This window comes from Falco peregrinus, chromosome 11, assembly GCF_023634155.1.
Source record: "Falco peregrinus isolate bFalPer1 chromosome 11, bFalPer1.pri, whole genome shotgun sequence".
NCBI lineage: Eukaryota > Metazoa > Chordata > Aves > Falconiformes > Falconidae > Falco > Falco peregrinus.
The window spans coordinates 26372529-26393595 of record NC_073731.1 but is presented as its reverse complement, the minus strand read 5'-3'; the positions used below and the strand labels follow the sequence as shown (position 1 = coordinate 26393595).

General features: G+C 43.1%; 1 long non-coding RNA gene across 1 annotated transcript in view; it reads left to right on the top strand.

Moving 5' to 3' along the window:
• LOC129785333 (uncharacterized) overlaps nt 1-21067 on the top strand; it is a 44416-nt gene that overhangs the window by 11398 nt on the left and 11951 nt on the right. The window lies entirely within an intron of this gene.

The following is a 21067-nucleotide window of genomic DNA, read 5'->3' as shown; positions in this document are numbered from 1 at the left end:
TGAAGAAACTCCAGAGTGACCGTTTCCACCTGACCTGCCAGGAGACAGGTTAGAAAACATCGATAAGACCAGCTACTGGCTGCTGCAGCGTGCACTTAGTGGTGCACTTAGTGTCCTCTGTGTGTGTTTGGGGGAAGCAGGGAGTGACCACTTGTTCCACCTTAGTTGTAATACTTCTCCTTTTACACATACACCTTTGCCAAGAGGAAAAAAACCTGAAAACTCTCCAGTCTAATAAATTTGAATGCTATGTAGATGAAAATCTCAAAGCCCTTGGGCTCTGACCACAGTATTGTTTAGATGCATTGGCAGAGCCTGAAAACCTTTATCTTGTCCATTTGACCTAGGGTTATTCCCTTAAATGCTTTTTCCAGGCTCATCCTCCCATTTCCCATTTTAGTATCTCTCTTCTGGTGCAGTAGAAGAAAGCTCAAAGCTCATGTTCTCTTTAAGTGTTGCTTGGAAAAGGAGCTTCAGTAAGACTGATACTCTTTCTGTGGATCCCTTTGTTGTGGCCCAGGCTGGAATGACGTGTAGATGTTGTTCTGGTACCTAGTACCCAAATACAGCCTCAGGGGCTGGGACAGTGTTTGCAAGAGCGTTTGTCCACCTCCCATCTGCTTTGGATGCTGGATCATTGGTTTTATTCATGCTGGTGGGCACTGCCTGGTACAAGGTGTCCCAAATTTCTGGTATCAGTCCTCACCAGTGGAAGGCCACACCACTTTGTCCTTGAGGAAGCTTCTTCCTTAAGCGCTCCTTATGCTTGGATCAGCTGATCACCTTATCTGACAGTGGCTGCTTTGCAGGTCCCCGTGAGTGTACCCTAGATTCTGGATGCTCCTGTGACAGGCACAGGTGAAGGCACTTTGTACTCTTGGCAGTATGAATTATGCTACATTGTAAATGTGGATTCTCTTACTCAATTAACATGGCAGGTTGAGCTTTGCATGAGCTCATCATGAGTTCAACTAGTCCCTATGTTAGAGGCAGAGCTGTGGTACATCCAATCGATGTACTTTGTGGAGGATGAGCAATTTAAGTTGCATAGCAGGTCAGAGTGGAAGTGAAGGACATAGAGTTCCTTTTTTCTAGGAGCAAATCAGAGCAAGTCATATACTGCGTTTACACTGTGAAGCCCAGATCCTGCCTTATGCTATGCCATTTTAATCTATGCTAGATGTCTGAGAATCTAAGCTGATGCTTTTAAATGACAGTCTGAGCTTTGTAATTCAGGATCTGGGCGTTCTTTTCAGGTGCTTCTATTTCAAACGAGACTGCTTGTGTTTAACATCCTTTCTGTCTCTCGTGGCTTCTGCCGGATGGAAAAATCATTTGGCTTGTGGGATGCTATTTAATAAAAATAATTCTTTATGTTTGAATTTATAAACTGTGATCAGTACCAATACAGAAAACTGTAGGTGATCCCATCAGCAAAATCTTCAGCAAGTGCTCCCCTCTGGTTTTCATTTGCTCCTCAGAAGCAGGGGGAAGAAAGTGAGAGCTTTTCAGAGCTCTAATCTGCAATTGTCCAATGAAATTACGAGATTTGAATTACACATTGAGGTTGAAAATGTCCTTGTTGTGCAAAAAGGACATAATCTGAAACTGTCAGGGCTGGAATATATAAAACTGCACATACGATAATTTGTCCAAAGCTGCTATCAAAAAGAAAATAAGGGAGATGTCTTTGTCAGCCAAAACGTCACACCTTGCAGATTTAGAGCAGGATGAAGTGATTTGCCAACCTCCATACTACTCACAGGGGCCAAGTAAGTCCTTCCCCTGTATAATCCCACCTGCCTTTCTCTGACACTCCAGCCAGGGCCAGGCAGTTTAGATAAAGTATAGTGTCACTAATCCACTGGGTCACATACAGTATGAAGCTCAGCATTTTAAAGGTTGCTATCTGTCTTTGAAAGAAAGACCGTGGCACAATGCATGAAGACTTTGTTTTCCTTTTACTATTTGTCTTCATCATCCCACTGACTTTAATCAGTAGCTCTGCTGAATAACAGCAGTGAGAAAACATTATGGAAGTGTACCAGGGGACCCTACCTCAGAATTACCAGTTACGCTACCTAATAGATACATCCTTCTGGTAATACAGGCTGTTTATCAAAGCATCTGTAGGCAAGAATTTCGTTGAAGCAACTGCCTAGGGAAGGAATTTTTCATGAGCTTGGGGCGAGAGGGAGTATAGCAGGTTGAGAGTGGACCTGGAGCTGCCTGCAGGTTTTTTTTGGCAGACGTTACATGCAGGATGAGATCTTGGGCGGTGAGAATGCAGAGCAGAGGGAGCTTGTGAGCAGTGTGTAAGATGGGTCCTGTGAGAAGATTACAAGTATGTATTGGAGAAATCGGAGAATTTATCTCAGGCTCTGACAAGCTTTGTGCAACTGCCTATGTAATACTAAAGAAAGTTCCAGTATCTACTGAACTCGTTTGCAGATAAATTGCATGAAATTTCTATAAATCTAACACTGCTTGACAGCTCTAAAGAATGGAGTCACTTGCTCATGTATAAGGTCATAGCAGGTCACTTCTCACGCCCTTAAACCTGCCAGCCTAGTGCAACCATGATTCAAGGAGAACCATGGGAACATCTGGTGGGAACAGTGACAGTTCAATCAGTATGGCTCCTGCAGTTCTTACGTCTGTTGCTGTATCTACCAGCTTGAGCAAAGTGTTATGGTCAATTTGTGGTGTAGGAACTGGAAGGGAGCTCATACCGTATCCAGTCTTTGAATGAGACAGCTTGTAACTTATTTTGAGCAGGTGAGGTTTCCAACTAGCGACCGATTCGCATGGGCTCGGGTGCAGCGCAACGCAAGGAGGCATGCAGTCTCCTGGTAAATCATCTTGTTACATCCCCGTGCGCTTGCCTTGCCTTCGGCAGCAAGCCTAACACCCCAGACACTGAAAGCTGGCTTGTATCCTACCAGCATTCTGAGAGGTACGAAACATGATACTTAAGGCAGTAATGCATGTGATCTTTTCAGTTTTGATCTGCCACAAACCCCTGGCTTTAAAGGCTGTAAGATACCCTTGACTAACATTTTCAGGCTTGGCAAGCCTATTTTGGTAAATATATGCTTACTGAACTGAGTTCTGACCTTCCGGGACATTAGGTAGATGGGGTCTTCCACCCTGAGATACCTTCTACAGCCTCTTAGCTCATCAGTTGTAATCTAGCATCAGATTCCCCCCTCTATTCTTACAGGCACAATTTCCATTTATTATACTTAATAAAAAAAGTAGTAGGAGGTTTTTGCTTGCTTTTAGGTATGCTGTCAAGTGTAGTGCTCAGCCATTTAACCAGGAATAGCTACATCAGGAATCTCACACAATGGAAGAGGATATTCCCTGTATGCATAGTTATATCACAAAAGAAAACCTGAAGCAGAAATATATGAAAACAAACACGCAGGAATTTGATGCTGTCATTTCTCCATCTGAGCATGTGCAACAAGTACAATTCTCAGTACAATGCTGAACTGCTCAGTCACGTGGTTTTTTCCCCTCTGGTTGCTGATCAGTGGGAAGTATGGTACTTGTGCGGCCACACAACAGCCTCTTTCATGAGCTGCAGTGTCAGAAGGAAATGTTAATGTGCTGTGAAGCTCGGAAGACATGGGGTTTGGCAGAAAAAGCATGGCATGTACCATTTTGGCAGGAAGAGTCAGACCTATGGGCCCCAGTGTCAGTATGAGGGGTAGGAAAAGAAGTCATATGTATCTTTTAAAGGCAGATGAATTTAATTTGGGCTGGCAATACCACAATCGCTTCCAGCCTTTCACTCCCCACCTCTGCTTCTCTGATCCTGCTACCAGTGCTGGCTCAAGCATTCATAAACCAGCACAGCTCGATGCAGCTCCCAGTTGCTGGTATGAATGGGAAGGAGTGACAGGAGTGGGAATTGGGAGAGCTGCATTTTGGCAGCAGCTGGTGGGTGTGTTGGCTTAAAGTAGTCATGGAACTCTAGGCACTCACAGGTTTTAGTTGTAGCCATGCAATTATTAACTGTTTTAGCCAGATCTAACACAGCTAGATTTCTTTAAATTGAATATCCTGGATTTTCACTGCTTGTTTTGGAAACATATGTAATATGTTTTATGTACAGCGTACCTCAAGTTATTGGTAAGCACTCTGAAGCTGTTCATGTATGTATTTCTGTTTGGGGGGTCAAAGGGGACGAATCCCTGCCTGGAGTGGATTTGACTTACCCCAGTATGGCGCTGTGGTCATCTCCCTGCTGCCCCTTAACAGATCACAAAGCAAACCTGGAAGCAGGAGATCTTTAACTTACCCACACATACTTGTGCTACAGCACCTCAGCCTCTCGGTTTGACTCTCCTCCATCCATTTCCTTTCCTCCTCCTATCTCTGTGGGCGTATGTTTTAGGTAGTAATTCTCTCCCTTTGCTCCACAGTAGACAAAATATATACGTGCGAGGTGTAACAGATAGGATGGTTGCTACCAGGTACTCTGCTGTTCCTGGTACCGAGATACTCTCGGTGGGGTGACGACTGACAAAGGATAGTTAGAACCATGTATTGTAGCTCTGTTCACAGTCACTCTCCACTCAGCTCTGCTGTTTTGAAGTGAGAAGTGTGAGCTTGTCCCCTCCAGTGAGAGTCCCCTCTCAGTGTCGAAGGCAAGCTGCCTTCCTGAGTGTGGGAAATTGTTAGGGGTTTGGGAGCTGCTTCCTTAGGCTGATGGTGGTGCAGGTGGAAAGCAAAGAAAGGGTGAAGAGGGTTAGTGAAGAGGAAGAGGCAGTTACGCCTTTTAAGTTAAGCTGTTCTCCCACCATCTCCTGGGTGGAGACAAGCTATGTAGCAATGTGCCTCACTTTTCCTATCTGCACAGTAGGTATAATTGCAAGTCTTTGAGGACAGTAGAGAGAATGGATGTTTATATTGTTTGGATGAAAAGCACTATGCACACAAAGTGTTTGCTGTTGAGAAACTGATCCTATTTCATGATGTTTGGCAACAGTTGATGTTCTGTTCCTTTGCTATCTTGCCCATTACAGGGGCGAGAAGGCATTAGCAAGGGGTTCTGTTTGCTTCCCTTAATGGCTGATTCCCTTGCTGTTGGCTAAGAAATCTTGTTAAGCTTGTTCAGAAGAAGACTGTGCAGATTTGTTTCTGAAAGCTTTACAGAAATCTGTGGACAAATTGTCTGAGCCCAGGGCATTTCCAGATCGCATATCCTTAATTGTATTAAACACTTCGGAGCCATCTGACGGATTGTCTCACAGTTCAGCCATCTGGTCTAGAGATTTAGGCAAGCTTTACTTTATGGAGAAACTCTGAGTCACTCACACTGGAGTGTCATTAGATGGCCCCTGGGCTGCTCTTTGATGGAGAAAGGCTAGTATACTGCCACTGCTGATAGTATGCTGATTGAGAGAGACATAAGGTTCTAGGGGCTCATTAGTTTTGATTAATCAGGCTAAAAATACAGCTTGCTTTCCTTTCTTGTCTTTGCAAAAAGACTAGTTACCCCTCTCCCCACCCATAGAAATTGACATTGTTATTTTAGTTGTTTTGTATTTGTTGTTACAAATCTGCAAAGCCCACTCTGCTTTCAAAACAAGTTCTTGTCTTCTAAGGCAGTTAAGACTGATTACCACCACACTTAGAAGCTTTGATGCGCTTCTTGCAACGCCCATGTTAGGTAGGGAATATGGTTACCCTCATAGTAGCAACGGGAGGATGTACAGAGAAATAAGGTCGTGTAGGAGAAGGTACCTTTCACTGAAGACTACACCAGCTGCATGAAAGCCACTTTAGTGCTGGTTTCATGCTTGCTGGTTCCTGTGTGCTGACTCTCTTTCCCTGAGGCAAAGAAACTCTGTAAATAACTTGCTAACAGATTCCCAGGAGGAAGATCGGGTGCCATGAGGCCACTCTTGTTCCCGAGCCACGTGTGCACACATGGTGCGTGGTGGGCTGAGGAAAGCTCCTCTTTCAGTGGTGAGCTTATTAATACCCTTCCGTCATATGGTCAGTGTGCCCTGTGCCGGCCGGCTCAGGGGGTCGGAGGATGCTGGCTTTCCATATAAGAAAGTTCAGCACTAGCTTTGAATTCTCTTTTGTCATGATCTGTATTCAGTGCTGGCAAGGGGAGACAGGGTGACTGGTACTGGAAGGGAAGAGAGGCAGTTAAGAGAAATGCTTTCAGTTGCATACTGCAGCCACTGCAGACTCAGTTTTCGAGATGATTTTGGCCAATAACCCAAGAATTTATATTTAAAATTATTTGGAGACTAAAGCTCTATTTGTGTACTTGAATCTGCCAATAATTAGACCCAAGAATACATGAAATTTCCCAAAACCACTGTGCATCACAGAAGGCTCTACAGGCCTGAATCTTCAGATAATCACTTAAATTTACAGGAGAAGCCTAACTTTGATTTGGTTTGAAATAAAATCCTGAAAGCATCCGAGTCCTCAAGCCTGAATTGCATTTGGAGACGTATCTGGAGGCCGTCCCACTCCTCCCAACTCTAAGATACAAAGTAAGTGAATCCAAATGAGAAATTTAACTCTGCTAAGCTAGAATTGTGCCCCACCTTCATACAGCAGTCAGCAGTGGCAGAAGGCAGTGCTTTTCTCCTGTCCAGGTTTTCCAAAGCCTTCCGCCAGCAGGGCTGAGCATCCAGGAGATGGTCTTAGATGCTGTGAGGGACATGGGAGGCTTTCCAGCTTCCTGCTTCAGCTTCTGTGTGTTCACCATGTTGTGGGACAAAGTGTTGCATTGCTTTTTTCTTCCACATTTCTCCCCTCTTTCTCCCTCTCTTACCCCTTCCCCCTCCTCCTATTGAGAGTATATATTGTTAAGGAAGAGCAGTTCCATTTATTTGACCAATGTAATCTCTCAGATGTAGGCAGTCCTGCTGTTGGTGCACTGTGCTGGAGTAAGATTCATCACTGTATGACACATTGGAGTTCTCTGCTTGTTACCCATTTAACGCTCTGATGAGGAAATGGCCCAAAGTGATTGCTCTGACTGTCTGGGATGATCCCAAGATGATACCTCAAATTTGGATGAGTTCTGTATGCTAAGAGGGGCTGACTTCTCCTGGTTTCCTAGGGGTAATTCAAAAGCCATGCTATGGAAGTGAAATGACGTTACCCAGTAGAAGACCTGGAATAAACATGATCAGAAGCTGGACCATTTCCCTCTTCCTCATCCTTATTTAGGTGAAGTAGCGAGCAATCCTAGCTTGCAACAGGGCTGCAGTTTTGGGGTGTTTTTGGTGTCTGGGTAAAAGAGACTTTGTTCTGCCCAGCTTCATTCCTGGCTCTCTTACAATCTGCTGTTATTTTCTGCTGTGCTTCAGAAGGTGCAGTTTCAGGAAGAGAGTACAACAGTGGCTTGAGGCCATCTCTGCCTCTATTCCTCAGCTTCTCAGCTGCTCAGGGGCCAGTTTAAATTAGAGCAGCCCCCGCGGGTTCTCTTGCAGACGCTTTACCCAGCTGCTTCTGTTTCTGGAGCACAGAATGCCTCAATCACACCCTCATCCCTGACATTGCCCCTGTGCCAAGGACAGAGATGGTGGCACTGTACAAATATGCAGGCCCTGTGCTACTCTGTAGCTGTTGCTGTATTGCTGGAGCAGTGTGTGAAGGCTGAAATGGGTCTTGGTTCTGTAAAATGCTTATATTATTTCTTTAGGGTGTTGTAAAGTTGGAGTCTATGAAATTTGGTGTTACAGAACCTAAATTTTAATATACTGGGGGCAAGTTTTACTGTTGGTCTGATGGTGGCAAAAAGCATGGTGGAGGCATTCCAGCTGCACTTGAATTTCCTGTGAGTTTGTCCAGCTCAGCACAAAACTGAGGCCTCACTCTGTGTCTCAGTGCTGCAATACCAGGAGTGGAAAACTGGAGAGAAGCATCAATGGATACATTGCTGAGCTGCCCACCCATTCCTCAAGTGGGTGAGCTAGAGAGCATACAGGTTCTTTGGGAGTTTTCAGGAAAGTCAGCCAAAGATTGTGTTTATACGGACCAGTTCCTTTTAAAAATATAGCATTTTGGTTAGTTAAGGGCAGACCCTGGCTGTCAATAGTCTTCCAGTAGTATTTTGACAGAAAATATGGCATTGCTTTTTCTAAAAACCAATAAATTCTGAGTTGCAAAGAAAAGAAAAAAGAGGCTATTTTTCATAAAAGAATTACCATACAGCGTTCTGCCCAGGTCTTAAGATTGCTTCATTATTTGGGTGAATTATTTATAACTGGGCTTTCCTTCACTCAAGCCCATATAGTTTTGCACAAGAAAAGGAATTTTCCATCACAGAGGCATGTAACAGGGTTTTGACTTAATATGCATGCGGTGTGGTGTGGGTCTCTGAGTAAAACATCCTGTCTGAACATGAAGTACCAGCAATAACATGTTAAGTGGTACGTTGAACCCCTCTCGTTATATAGATCTAGCGGTCTGCTGTGTGTCACAGACACAAAGGAGTGAAAACTAATCTGTTGCAATTCCATAGCTGAGGGGTATCATGTAAAGGCACCTCAAGGTGGCTGTAGGTTTCCTGGTGGATTGCACGAGCAGCCTGCGAGATGAGGTGATGCTCTAGGCAACTGTTTTAATGGCTTCATTGCTTCAGTGAGGCACGTATTGACCATTCCCAAACAGTGATTTCCCCTTCCCAGTGAAGATTAAGACAGCCGTGCCTCCCTTTGCCCTGCATAATTAGCACAGGCCTTCCCTAGCAGGCCAAGGACCGAGATCTCTCCTGTGGCCTGCAAACCCACCGTTCACGACCTTCTCCACATTGAAGCTGCTTTTCCAGGGCATAAACATTACAGCAAGGGTTATACACTGCTTGCAACAGTTTCCCAGCAGCTACTGTGCTACTCTGACAGCCTTTGCATTTTCTTTTTGTAATTTTCTTTGTATAAATGCAATAAGCAGATAGGCATATTGCTGGACTGGAATGATAAAAACTTCTTAGTTTCTACTTAGACCCACAAAAAATATTGTTTCTAGTCTTTTCCTAGATTTTTGTTCAGAGTACTGAATTTTGTATTTTTTTGGCCTAACCTCATGAGAAGATTGCTGTTAATACTTACAGTGCATTGTCTCAACTGAAGGAGGGAGGAAATGGCTTGCTGACCTAAATATCAAGGGTCTAATTGCTTTCTTCCACAGAAATGAGCATGCAAGGGACCGAGAAGGGACTAATTTAGAAATATTTTTTCCCCATTTTTTGTCCAGGATAGCGGGACTATGCCCCTTCTAGCCAAAATGGGGGATTTCCTTGCAAAACCTGCATGCAGATACCACAGGACACTCAGCTGGCCTGTGCCCATCCGAAGGCTGATGTGGGTTTTAGGCCTGTTGCTGGATTCTTTGCTGTTCTGTTCAGGTTCTGCTGAAGCCAGTGGTGATACCTTACAAAGGCATGTGTTTAGCTTGGGTAATGATTAAGGATGAACCAGCTCAGTCTTTTCTATTGCTGTCTGCAGATGTGTGCTTTTTGTGAACTCAGGGAAGTTCAAGGAAGGCCGTTCTAGTTTCTGAAGCGTAACTCCCTGAAAGTCAGTTGCATGATTTACTTTGTGGAGGAATGAGTGGAGAGTCTTTCAAGATAGAAGTACTTATAGTACTATAGACTTTAAGAATCCCATGCATATTTTATAAAGCTAAGATTTGGCCTGACCTGTCTCCCTCTGCCTTTTGCTTCTCTCTGATGCAGTGCAGAAGTTGAAGAGTATGCTGTTTACCTGGCTGAATATTAGTGCTGTTGTATATGCTCAGAATCAGTTATTTTATTGATCAGTATTAGAGAAGGGAGAGAGAATAGTGGCAGAGATATTTGTTAGTCCTGATAGCCTATTCTGTGCAGTAGGCATCCCTGAGGGGTTTACTTGAGGAGCAGTATTGCAGCTGCAAGTATAGCCAGGTAGAGGAAACCAGGTCCCTCTTTCTCCATTGCAGCAGAACCAACAAGCAGAAACCCTTGTCCCAGGGGCAGCCTGGGTTGTCACTGTGCTGTCAGAGCACTTCAGAGGTCTAGGGCCACACCTCTACGCATTCCAACTCTAAACTGGGTTTAAACTGGCATCTTGCTAGCTATGTCTGTCTGAAAAAAATACCTGGAAGTCTGATACAGACCAATGCTGATAGTGCTTTAACCATGGGGTTCTTTGTACCTGCTTAGAGCACTGAATGTCTTATTTTGCATAGTAAGCCTAGAGAATTTATCAGAAAAGAAGTAACAATTAAGACAGACATAATGCAGCTCATTGTGGAGGGGCCCAAATAATTTATAAACCAAAAATTGAAAACGTTGATCGAGAACAGACTTTGAAAATAGCCCAGTCTTTCCAATTTCTGTGGTACTAGAAAAATTAGCTTCCTTCTTGTCATCTAGGTAATAAGATCTTTGGGGCCACTTTTCAGCCAATATGAATGAGCAAAGCCTTAATGCTGACTTTTATCAGTTTGCTTATATTTTCCTATAGCTTGTGTAGCACCATGAACACTGCCAGCTCCTTACAAATAAGCCATGTTTCAATATGCCAACAGGTATTTCAGAAGGCAGGTCCTAGATATAAAGTCTTGTGTTCTGCACCAATCCTAGTTGTCAGATCATTCTTGCCTCTTGCCAGTCCTTGTCAGCTAGACATCATTGCGGTGGATGTAAAGGATCTCCGCAGAGGTGAGTGTCTGCTGCATGTCCTGAGATACTTGGTTGCTTTGGTCTCCTGACTCTTTGTTCGTGCCTCTTTTACCCTAGTCTAGTGTTGGCAGGGGTCTAGTGAGAGACATATCTTAGGAAAGCTAGAGTTTTCCTCTTGTTTTGTAAACTGTTTTCTCTCAGTGTCTTAAAATGGATGTTAATGGGCTAATGAGGTGATCTTGTTTAAAAACTATTCATCTGTTGTACAAATGAGATGTGAAAATAATATGCTTGGTTTCTTCAATTTCCCCCCTGCCCCCCCTTAAAACACAGAGCATGCTGTTGTCTTAATGCCAACAGGGAGAGGGAAGTGGTATGAGCTGTTCTTGCTGAATGTGTTTTTATCATCTGTGCTTATAGTAGTTTACTCTCTGAGGTACTTGCTCATTAAGGGAACCTATTAAGCGATAGCAGGAGAAAAGAGATGTTAAGATGCACTATTCTAGACAGCAACGGAGAGAGATTTTCAGCTCTAGATCTCAGTGTGGTGGTAATTTAGGTGAATAAAGGGTTTGACAGACTCGTTTGCAACAGCTGCATTTTTCCTCCTTTCTCATATGCAGAGAAAGTGTATCCCTGGGAAAATAGTAATGGATGAAAACTCTTGAGCCATGTTGCTGTTCTGGAGAGATCCTGTATGTCTTTGCACATTGTAGGGGATTAGTTGGGGTCAGAGCTCTGCTGGAAAGCTGTGGGGCTGCTGTGCAAGGCCACAAGCAGTACCAGGGAGCAGCAGGGGCAGAGGAGGTGTTGTGACAAGGCTGGTAGATGCAAGGATTCTTACCAGCAGGGATGCAGCCCTGCAGTGCTGGGGTGATGCAAGCTGAGAGGCCCAGTGATGGCAGCTGAGGTCAAGCCAGAGCCTAGTCTGGTGGATCAGTACAGTGATGAGGCAGGTCTGTGGGTCAAGCTGAGTCAGCAAGTGAGTCAGGGCCAGGAGCATGTCAGGACAGTAACTGGGGTCAGACACAGTGCAGTGATTGCCAGGCAAGTCTGTAGTGGCAAGGCATGACCAAGGTCAGAGTGGGAAATCAGGTCTGCAGCGTAGAGTCCAGATCAGTGGAGTACGTGGCCAGGCATTGGCATGGCTGTGATGCTGCTGCAGCATAGCTCTGGCAGAGCCAAGGGTGAAAGTCCTAGCTTAAAAGGGACTTGTATGTGAGAGATGGTTTTTACTTCATGATGAAGCTAATACAGAGCTCCTGGGAAGAGGGCCTTTTGGTTCTCTGTCCAAAAGCAAAGAAAAGGTTGTGTGTGTGTGTAAAAAGGAAAGGAAAGAGAGGGAGACTTTCATGGAAGTATTTATTAAATGAGAAGAAAAGCCTGAAGCCTGATTTATTTAGCCTCTCACGTGTTTTCTCCATTTGGCAATGCATGGGTAGTCCCCTGGTCAGACATCTCTTACTTAGCTGCCTGCAAAATAAATATGGGCAGGCAGTAGTAGCAAGGCTACAGGAAAGCTTTTCCTTCCTTACACAGCTCCTGAAAATAGAGATGAGATTGAGTACTGAGTACTTGTTTTATATTAGAAATGCAAAATCTCATGCCAAATCGATGTTAAGACTGCATGTTTAAAATAGCTTAAGATCCGGAAGCACAAAATTCAGGTTCCAGTTGCAGTTCTGACTCACAGTCCTGTTGCATGTTGCAGAGTTTAGTATTTTCCCTTCCTGTTTGTGTATAGATGGATGGTACAGCATATGCCTATTTCGGGATTTCTTCTACCAGTTCCCAGCAGAAGCCAGAAGTGGAATAGAAGTTAGAAATAAGTTTATTAAAATTAGAATTAATAGAAAAATCAACACTGACTATTTCTAAACTTTGGCATGTTTGGAGTCCAAATCTGCAGCTGAATTGGGCGGTGAGCCAATGTGAATGAATATGAACATCTCCTGTATTATGTTGTTTTGTCAGTTGCTCCTTATCATTATAAAGAACTCAAAAATAGAGTTTGAGATGCTATTTGGACCCATTTCTGGTAAGCTGTCAAGAGAAAATCATGACATTGCTCCAGTGAAAACATTTGGTTTAGTTTGTTCTGATTTTGTACATAATCTTTTCATCACCACCAGCTGAACTGATGTTATTTATCCTCGTCCTTGATGTTTTCAGGGGGGCTTCAACCTGCCTTTTTGTCCTAGCACAATAAGTAGCTTATGGGATAGTAAAATGCAACAAGTGTTGCCGTACATTCGTTCTGTAAACTGCATGTATTTGTGGATGTCCAGTTTCTGATGCAGAGAAACAAGCCTGCTTTTAAACTCAAACCTCCAAGTCAGAATTCCATTTAAGGGCACTTTTCTTAGTCTGTGGTGGTGAAAATCCACTATAGACACACCTGTGGATGTTAGGTTTGGGAGGAGTGAATTTCTTTAAAAGATGCTTTTGCTTTTGTCAAAAACTAATTTTGTCACACACTTACAAAGTGCAAGGTACTGGAATATCAGAGCAGGTGTCAGACAAGAAAAGGAGATTAGGCATCATCAGATGCTTTAAGCAGAGAATTTTTCCTCCTGGCAAGGAGGATACTCGACATGTTAAACAGCATGATTTTTTTCAAACTGTTTACCTGACACGGGGAGTTACCTTACTAGATGTCACATTTACTGCTACTCTTCCTGAAGTATTTTTCACTATGTACACTTATAAGGGCAACATTTTTGATCAGAGGGATGTTCTTGTGAGGTTTTTTAGTTGTTGCTTCAAAGAGTTTGAACTCTGCTCCTATTTACAGCAAGGTATCAATAGAAATCTTGCAAATTTACAGAAGAGGGTGACCATTCCTGTAACCTGAACTATTCAGAGAGGAGATGTTCGATAGTCTGAGCAATAGTATAAACTGTTTTGTAGTTTGGTAGGGGGCTTTGATGGTACAAGTCTAAATCTCAGCTTTTAACACCTTTAAGTAGTCAGGTCCTCCTTTGTACACTTCTAGAATAGCCTGCCATAAAATTGGACTACTCTCTCAAAAAACCCCACCACTAACAATTATTTTATTTCAGAATGATTTAAATCTGAAAACAAAAGAGAAATCAGAAGAAACCAACTAGTGACAGAGATTTGCATATGAAGAATATATTAAAAAAGTTTAAATGTCTGCCTATATTAAAAAAGAAAAAAAAATGTTCTTATTCTATGGAATGCAGTAATGTATAAAAGCTTCTATAATTTCCCCAATTAGCTTGTCATAATAACTTCAGATTTGATTGCACATATTTCTGTTATCCCCTCAGGCAGTGAGTGTGTCTGTTGAAGAGGTGTTAGCTAGTACAGACAACCATTTATATGGGCTGGACATTCAAAGCTTCTCCATTCCTCAGGATCCCTTTTCAACAGCAGTTAAGGAAGGAAGCCACACAGGAATGGAGGAGACTGTACATGGTAATTTACCAGGCCAAAAAGGCAAAATATAGCTGTTGGAAGAAGCATAGCATAGGTCAAACAGTTACCAGAAGCTTCACAGCCAATTTTGATACTGTTATTTGTATTGCAGAAGTATCCGGCATTTCTACTTGTGCTGGGACTCCTTTGAAAGATGTTGTGTAAAGGAGGAGGAGAGATTTAATTTCAATGAGCAGCAAGAACTTTTGTGTTTCAAAACGTGTGTTTTGTCTGCCTCCTACAGAAGACAAGGTTAACAATGCTGGAAAGAGTTTATTGTGTTAAATTGAGTGGTTTGTCTCAAGATAAACATGGGATTTAGGGTATGTCTTTCTGACTTGGGGCCTGTCACAGGCAACGAACAAGGCGTGCAGTGGGTCAGAGAAGAGCGTGCCCTTGCAGACCCTTGTCTTGCATGTTTGCTTACTGGACCTTCCTGAGAGGTGCCTGTTGTGTAGCCGTGCTGATGGGGTGTACCTGCCTGCTGGGCTCCCGGGCCTTCTGTCTGCCTTTGCCCGACTGCAGCCCTTTCTGTAGAGCAGCTCAGTCACTATTTGCTAGGAGCAAACCGTGAAGCATGCCAGTCACCAAAAAACTACAGTTCCCACTGCCATGGGATTTCTCAAAAGGATGAATATGACCTTTAGACTGAGTGCGACCGGATTTACAAGTGCAGAGCTGAGTGCAGAGGTGGCCCTGTGTAACACTGGGATGTGCTCCAGACAAGTGCTGTTCCTTGTTCCTCTTCAGCTTAGCACTAGATCAGCACTGGGGCTTTTGCTGCAATTATTGACCCAATTTATTAAAATGTTAATAAGATCTGCCTACTCTGTGGAAGAGTCAGGCAGTATCTGGAAAGCATCTCACAAAGAGCCATTACAGTTCCCAGTGTGTGCGTAGGGTATTAGCAAGCACTTAACTGCACTCAGCCAGTCACACGGCTGCACCATCTGAGCGGGCCTTAGCGAACTGGAGTAGGTGGATGTGTCTGCGCTAGCACTTGTGCATTCTTATATCATCAGGAGTTGTCCCAATTCTCCACAGGAGAGAGTGCTCAGAGTGAACTCCGCTAGCCTGTGCATGTAGAACTCGCTCCCTCTGTCTGGCCTTGCCCTGGATTTCACCCTGGGTCTACCGAAGGTCTGCCGTAACTGGCTGATGGTGTTCCTGATCCTCTGCATAACTCTTACAAACCAGTTTGCTCCCTACTCCCAACATGCATTTCCTTGACTCATAGCATCCATGACATCCATGGCAAGGGGCACATTAAAAGACACAAAACAAATTGGTTTTTTTGTTTACCAAAACAAGGCTGCTTCCTATATTGTGGTTCTTTCTGGAACAGGATGGAAAGACAAACCACAGGAGGGAGAAGTTGTCACTAGTGAGAAAGGGCTTAGATGCTACAGCGATGACAGTAGCATAATAGCATTTATGTGCCCTTATCCTGTACCCAGATTCTACCACAGACCGTGCTGGTGTAGTTAAGCCAGCATAAAGGCTGTTGTGGAGCCAGCACACTTAAGATTGCTGTAGACCAAATGTCTCAGTGAACCTGTGGAAAAGGTATCTTGATTACTGCTCAGGTACGCTCTTCTTGGGATCTCTTAGACCAGTCCACAGGTGCCCTGGGAAGGACTCAAGAGGCTGAGAGCTGGTGCTGAGAGCAGCTTTTTCTATATCTGGAGCATAAGCATGGGGCAGGTGGGAGGGGGAAGACCCTTGAGGTGAGGCATTTGAGATGTGATCACTGATTGTGTCCCTCAGTGTCTGGTATCTAGGACTTTTCTGGGGCTTAGAAGAATGTACTCTCCTTTCATTAGAAAGTTCTCAGAAGGCAGAATAATCCACACTTTCTGGTGACCAGCAACCTGGGGACTACCTTTCTACTTATTCTTACAAAGTTTCTCCACCCTAGCTGGATTTGGAAATCACATCATTGTTAATAGCAATGAAAGATTAGAATGGTCAAAGTATAACATTAACAGTAGAAGAGAACTGTGTGATTCATTAGAAATGCAAATGTGACGTTTAGAAGGCATAGAAGAGGAGTCAACAACTCATAGAATAAGAAGACGTTTTGCAAGTGGTTAGGAGTAGTGGAATGAGACAGGGGAAAGGAAAACTTCAGCTGAGCAAGTAGGAAATCTGCTTAGCCGTGAGATTGATTACACCAACAGATACTTTCCCAGGACATGAGGCAGAAGAGTCCATCGCTTGAGTAATTGGACACTGACGGGTGGATAAGCCCAGGGGGAATGATCCTTCTTGTTAGACTGCGAGATGGACTTGGACTTTCCCATCTCTCATTTCAAAGACTGTATGTTTGAGTGAAGAGAGTAACAGGACTCCTTTTCTCTGTGCCAAAAGGTATTGGCTGTCTTCTGTGGTTCTCACACCCACAGAATACCAGGCTCTTGCTTGTGAAGATACCTTGGTGCCTGCTCTTAACTTTTTTTCTAAGGATTTTAAAAACTTTTAGGACAGTTATAAATCACTTGTGTGTGGGTGACTAAATGGAACATTTGAAGTCAGTTTAGAAGTTGCTCTGAGCACCCGAGATACTAAAGATGATAAGATTTTCATGCATCTTGGTAAGTTTTACCGCATGTGGCTGTTTGAAGGGGCATTTTTGCGCAGCTTTTCTTGTGAGCTATGTTGTATGTTTTACAGAGGAGGGATGGAACTTTTTTATATTTGCAAATCTGTAGAATCTGAGATGAGTAACAAGGGAGTCTGGTCTCAGTTCCTGTCTCAGATGGTGCCTTATGGTTGTAATCAGATAGGACATCGTGGCTTCTGATGATTTTCAGAGTGGGGGGTGGCGTGGAGGGACGGAAGAAGAGGTTTTTAGCATCAGTCAGTTTGTGACTAGTGATGTCAGATCAGGATAGACCTTTTGAGATGTCCCAAGCACCTTACAGTGTCTTTAGTGTAGATGCTCAGGAAACAGAGAAAAAAAGACTTTAGAAGAAAAATGAAAATAGATCAGGGGAGGTGGTGAGAAGACCAAAATATCTGTTAATGTGTACATGCCTCGGGGAAAATTCCTCTGTATGTTCATTAATTCTTTCTTTTCCTTTTTCATACTGAAAGCTGGAACCACAAATTTGGGGTCTAGAGTGAATCCTATTTTTCCTAGGATTTCTGATCCAGGACAGCAGTTCAGGCAATTTGAGAAGCAAGAAGGAATAGAGGAATTGCCAGCAAGCCAGACTTTTATATTTAGCAACCAAACAGAAAACTAGTAGTCCCTTCGAAAGTGATACCTCTTTGCTTGGCTTTCCCTAAACTATTGTATAAAGGGTACAGGGACCGTGACCTGGATTGCAGGAGTGAAATGATATTCCAGTCTGTGAATGTTATTTGACATTCCTGTGTGATGGCCATGAACAACGCTGAAGATGTCTGTTGACAAAACAAACACAAATTTGATAAGTTCACATATATATTATTTTTTTTTTGAAACAAGGTGTTCATGTACACACTCTGTCCGATGCACTTTTTTCTGCAGTTTTACCTACGTAAAATTGTCATGCATGACTGTAACTTTTTCTGACAAGAGGCAGTATTTCATACTGGTATTTAGGTAGCATTAGCTTGAGCCGTCGACATCTGGGCAGCTGTGTACAAGTGGAATAATTTTAATAGTGTAGCTGCAGAATGGGGAGAGCTGCTATAAACTTAAGCTGTCTGGCTTTTGCTGCAGATCAAGCCTGGAGCCGGAACTGCTCAGACATGGCAGTTATATTTCAGTGGAGATATATTATTTATGAATTCCTGGTTGTCACCATATTTAAAAACATGTGAAATCTGTTGGTGTGCAGAAAATAAGTCTGGGAGAGGTCAGCCAAGATAGCAAAGTGTGCGAAAATCATGGCAGACATCCACTTTAGTGCTGTAAATCAAGCACTTTCTGTGGTTTTCAGGCAGATACTTGATTCTGCTGGATTTGTCATATGATGGTCTCTTAATCAGATAGGAATTTAAGGCCATCCTATTTAGCTCATTCTTATCAGAACCACATGTGCTGTTTTATTAGTAGTATTATTATTGTTATGGGGGTGGTGAGGCACTGGACCAGGTTAGCCAGAGAAGCTGTGGATGCCCCATCCCTGAAAATGTTCAAGGCCAGGTTGGATGGGGCTTTGAGCAACCTGGTCTATTGGAAGGTGTCCCTGGCATGTCAGCAGGGTTGGAACTAGGTGGTCTTTAAGGTCCCTTCCAACCCAAACCGTTCTGTGATTCTGTGAACTGCTGAGGCAGTTTGGATTGCTCTGTGTAGTGGAGGAATCTTGGATCTCTGTAAATGAGTGGAGGTTGAAAGTTCACTCTGTTGAACAAGCAGGCAAATTTGTCTGAGGCTATTAAGTTTAAATCATAGTTTATTACATTTCTTCATGTAATAAACTGATCATGCCGTGAACTTTTTGATTGTGGTCATGTACTCACTGGAGTGTAACAATCATTTGGCCAAATACAGTTTCAGATAAAACCAGTCCCTGAGTTCAGAGGTGTTCAGATGAAGGGGATTGATTTGGTTCATCATATTAGCAGAGAAACAGTCATATAGTCATCTGTAGTTTTGGTGAAGGAATCTGGCTCCCAGCTAAATGTAATATTTTGCATGTGCTTATTTTTAACACACTCTGAGGAGCTCTGATGCAACTTTGAAAGTATTTCAGTAAATATTAGTTTTTAATATGGAACATCTGTACACGATTATGACGAGGAATGTGACAGGCTTTATCTCGCTCAGTTCTCTTTCAACCCATGCGAAAATGTTGTCCAAGCTGAACAGTATGGTTCCTTTTCAATCTGTATATATACAAGAGAGAAAAAATGAGGGAGATCTGGATTCATCCTGTCTGATGTCAGGCAGTAAATGGACATTAGGGTTTCACGAGTGCTTTAACCGGGGAGGAAGCCAGCACAGCTACTGAAAGAAAGAGCTGGACCCCTCCCCATCTTCCCTTCCCATACAGCCCCCTGCTTTGTGGCAGTACAAGTGTGATGAATGGGTTTGCTTCGATCCAGTTCTGCCCTCTGGTTCCCCATGTGCAGGCACAGCCTCTTCTGGCAGCACATGGGAAGGGGCAGTACGGGAGTGAGGATGGACGTCTGGGGCAAAGGGGCACAGAGCTGTAAGTATTGCCAGCTTAAAGCTTGAAGATTACTTTTGAGTTTTCTCTATAGTCAACAGACTATCTCATGCCTAGTATCGTCCACCTTATTTTTTAATTAGGACTGGTCCTCAGAAGTTGAGAAACCAGCAAGCGCTAAGTCAGTACCAGCTAAGCTGAATGCCATTTCTCATCTGAGAGTCCTAAGGCTGCGGGGGAAAGTTTGAGATAAATATGCTCAAAACCAGCACTATTGATCCAGCACCTTTCAACAGTACTGAACTTCACTGAAAATTAAATTCAAACACAACCCAAACTTAAACCATTAATATATTTAGCTAGTATATTATCCTCCAAAGTGTTAGCAGCCTGAACTAAATCTGCCAAAAAATTTAAAGTAGGCCTGTATCTCAGTGTGAAGGCCATATATTACTTTAACAGATCAGGCATTTATTTATGCTTGTTTTTGTTACATTAGGGTTTGTGAGATGGAATTGATTAATAAACTGTCACATTAATGTTTCCACTTAGCCTATTGCTGGCAAACCCATCTTTCAGCAGCAGTGTTAATGTTATAATGACATTGAACAGGCAGACAAAAATACTGTGTGTAAATTAGGCTTTTTATAACTTGCTGCTTATGTAGGATGGACTGGAGGCGAGTGTGTTTTACCAAGGAAGAACTTCTAAACCTTTGTCTTTCTCTCCACCCAGTCACATAAAATCAAAGCTCTTTAGAAGATGGAATTTCAAAGATCCCAACAGAGAATTTCTGTCAGTATGAAATAAGCTAGGAATAATGCCTAGAACAAATGGTCTCTTAGATGAAGTGAGGGAATAAATAAAAGGAACTAGAAGTTTTCGTATGTGATAAACAGTATGACTTACCTGCCTATCTGAGACCTCTTGGGAGAACTGCAAATGAATTGGGATAAAAGGGAACATCACTTGTTCAGAGAAGTGAGATGTGACAAAAGGGGAAATTTTCCCCCTTTTGTCAACAGTATGTATAATTGCTTTAAATCCAAAACATGAAAGGAGTTAGACTCATGGGTATGGAAAGAGGGAAGGACACGGACAACTTTGTGATGAGGACCTGCTCCAGTTTTTACCACACCAGGAGGATCAGATAGATGAAGATTTGTGGAGTTTTTTGAACAATGAGGAGGATCCTCTCAAGTACAGGGGTGGTGGTAAGGGAATTTGAGGGAATCACAGCTATTCAGACATCTGTTGAGAAAGGGATGAAGGAGAAGTATGAGCCACCCATGTAATAAAGAAATAATGGCACTCCTAAAAGAAGGGGGGAATAATCTCATCTCTAAATTAGTGGGATTAATCTGCAATAAGAAAGATTTAGGACAGATACTAGATAACCAAGAAAATGGAGCAAACAGATAGTGCGTGAAGAGGTGGTGAGGGCCATTGGAAGACAATAAAGACTTATTAGAAACATTTGCCAGAAAGGACAAAGGTACAGGTGATTCTTCCTCGGCACAGAATGTGGATTCTATGATTTCTTGAGGTTGTTCTCAGTTAGCATTTTTTTGTGATTCTGTTACTAGTGTAGGAACTTGCTATAAAATAAATGCATATTAGCCTGCATGGTCCAATTTGCAAACAAGGCTGTCTTCTTCCTCCACTTTGAAGAGTGCTCTCCTGAGCAGTGCACTCTACTCTGCATGGTCCTTTCCCCTAGGAAGTGGAGGGGAAAACCAGCACATGATAATAACCATTGTGCCAGCATTCAGTGCACTACTCTATGGTACTTGGGCATTGGATGTGAGTTCAGTATAAGAACCTGAAAATTACAGGAGTGCGTGCTGTTATTACCAAAAATAGTAAAGGCATCATC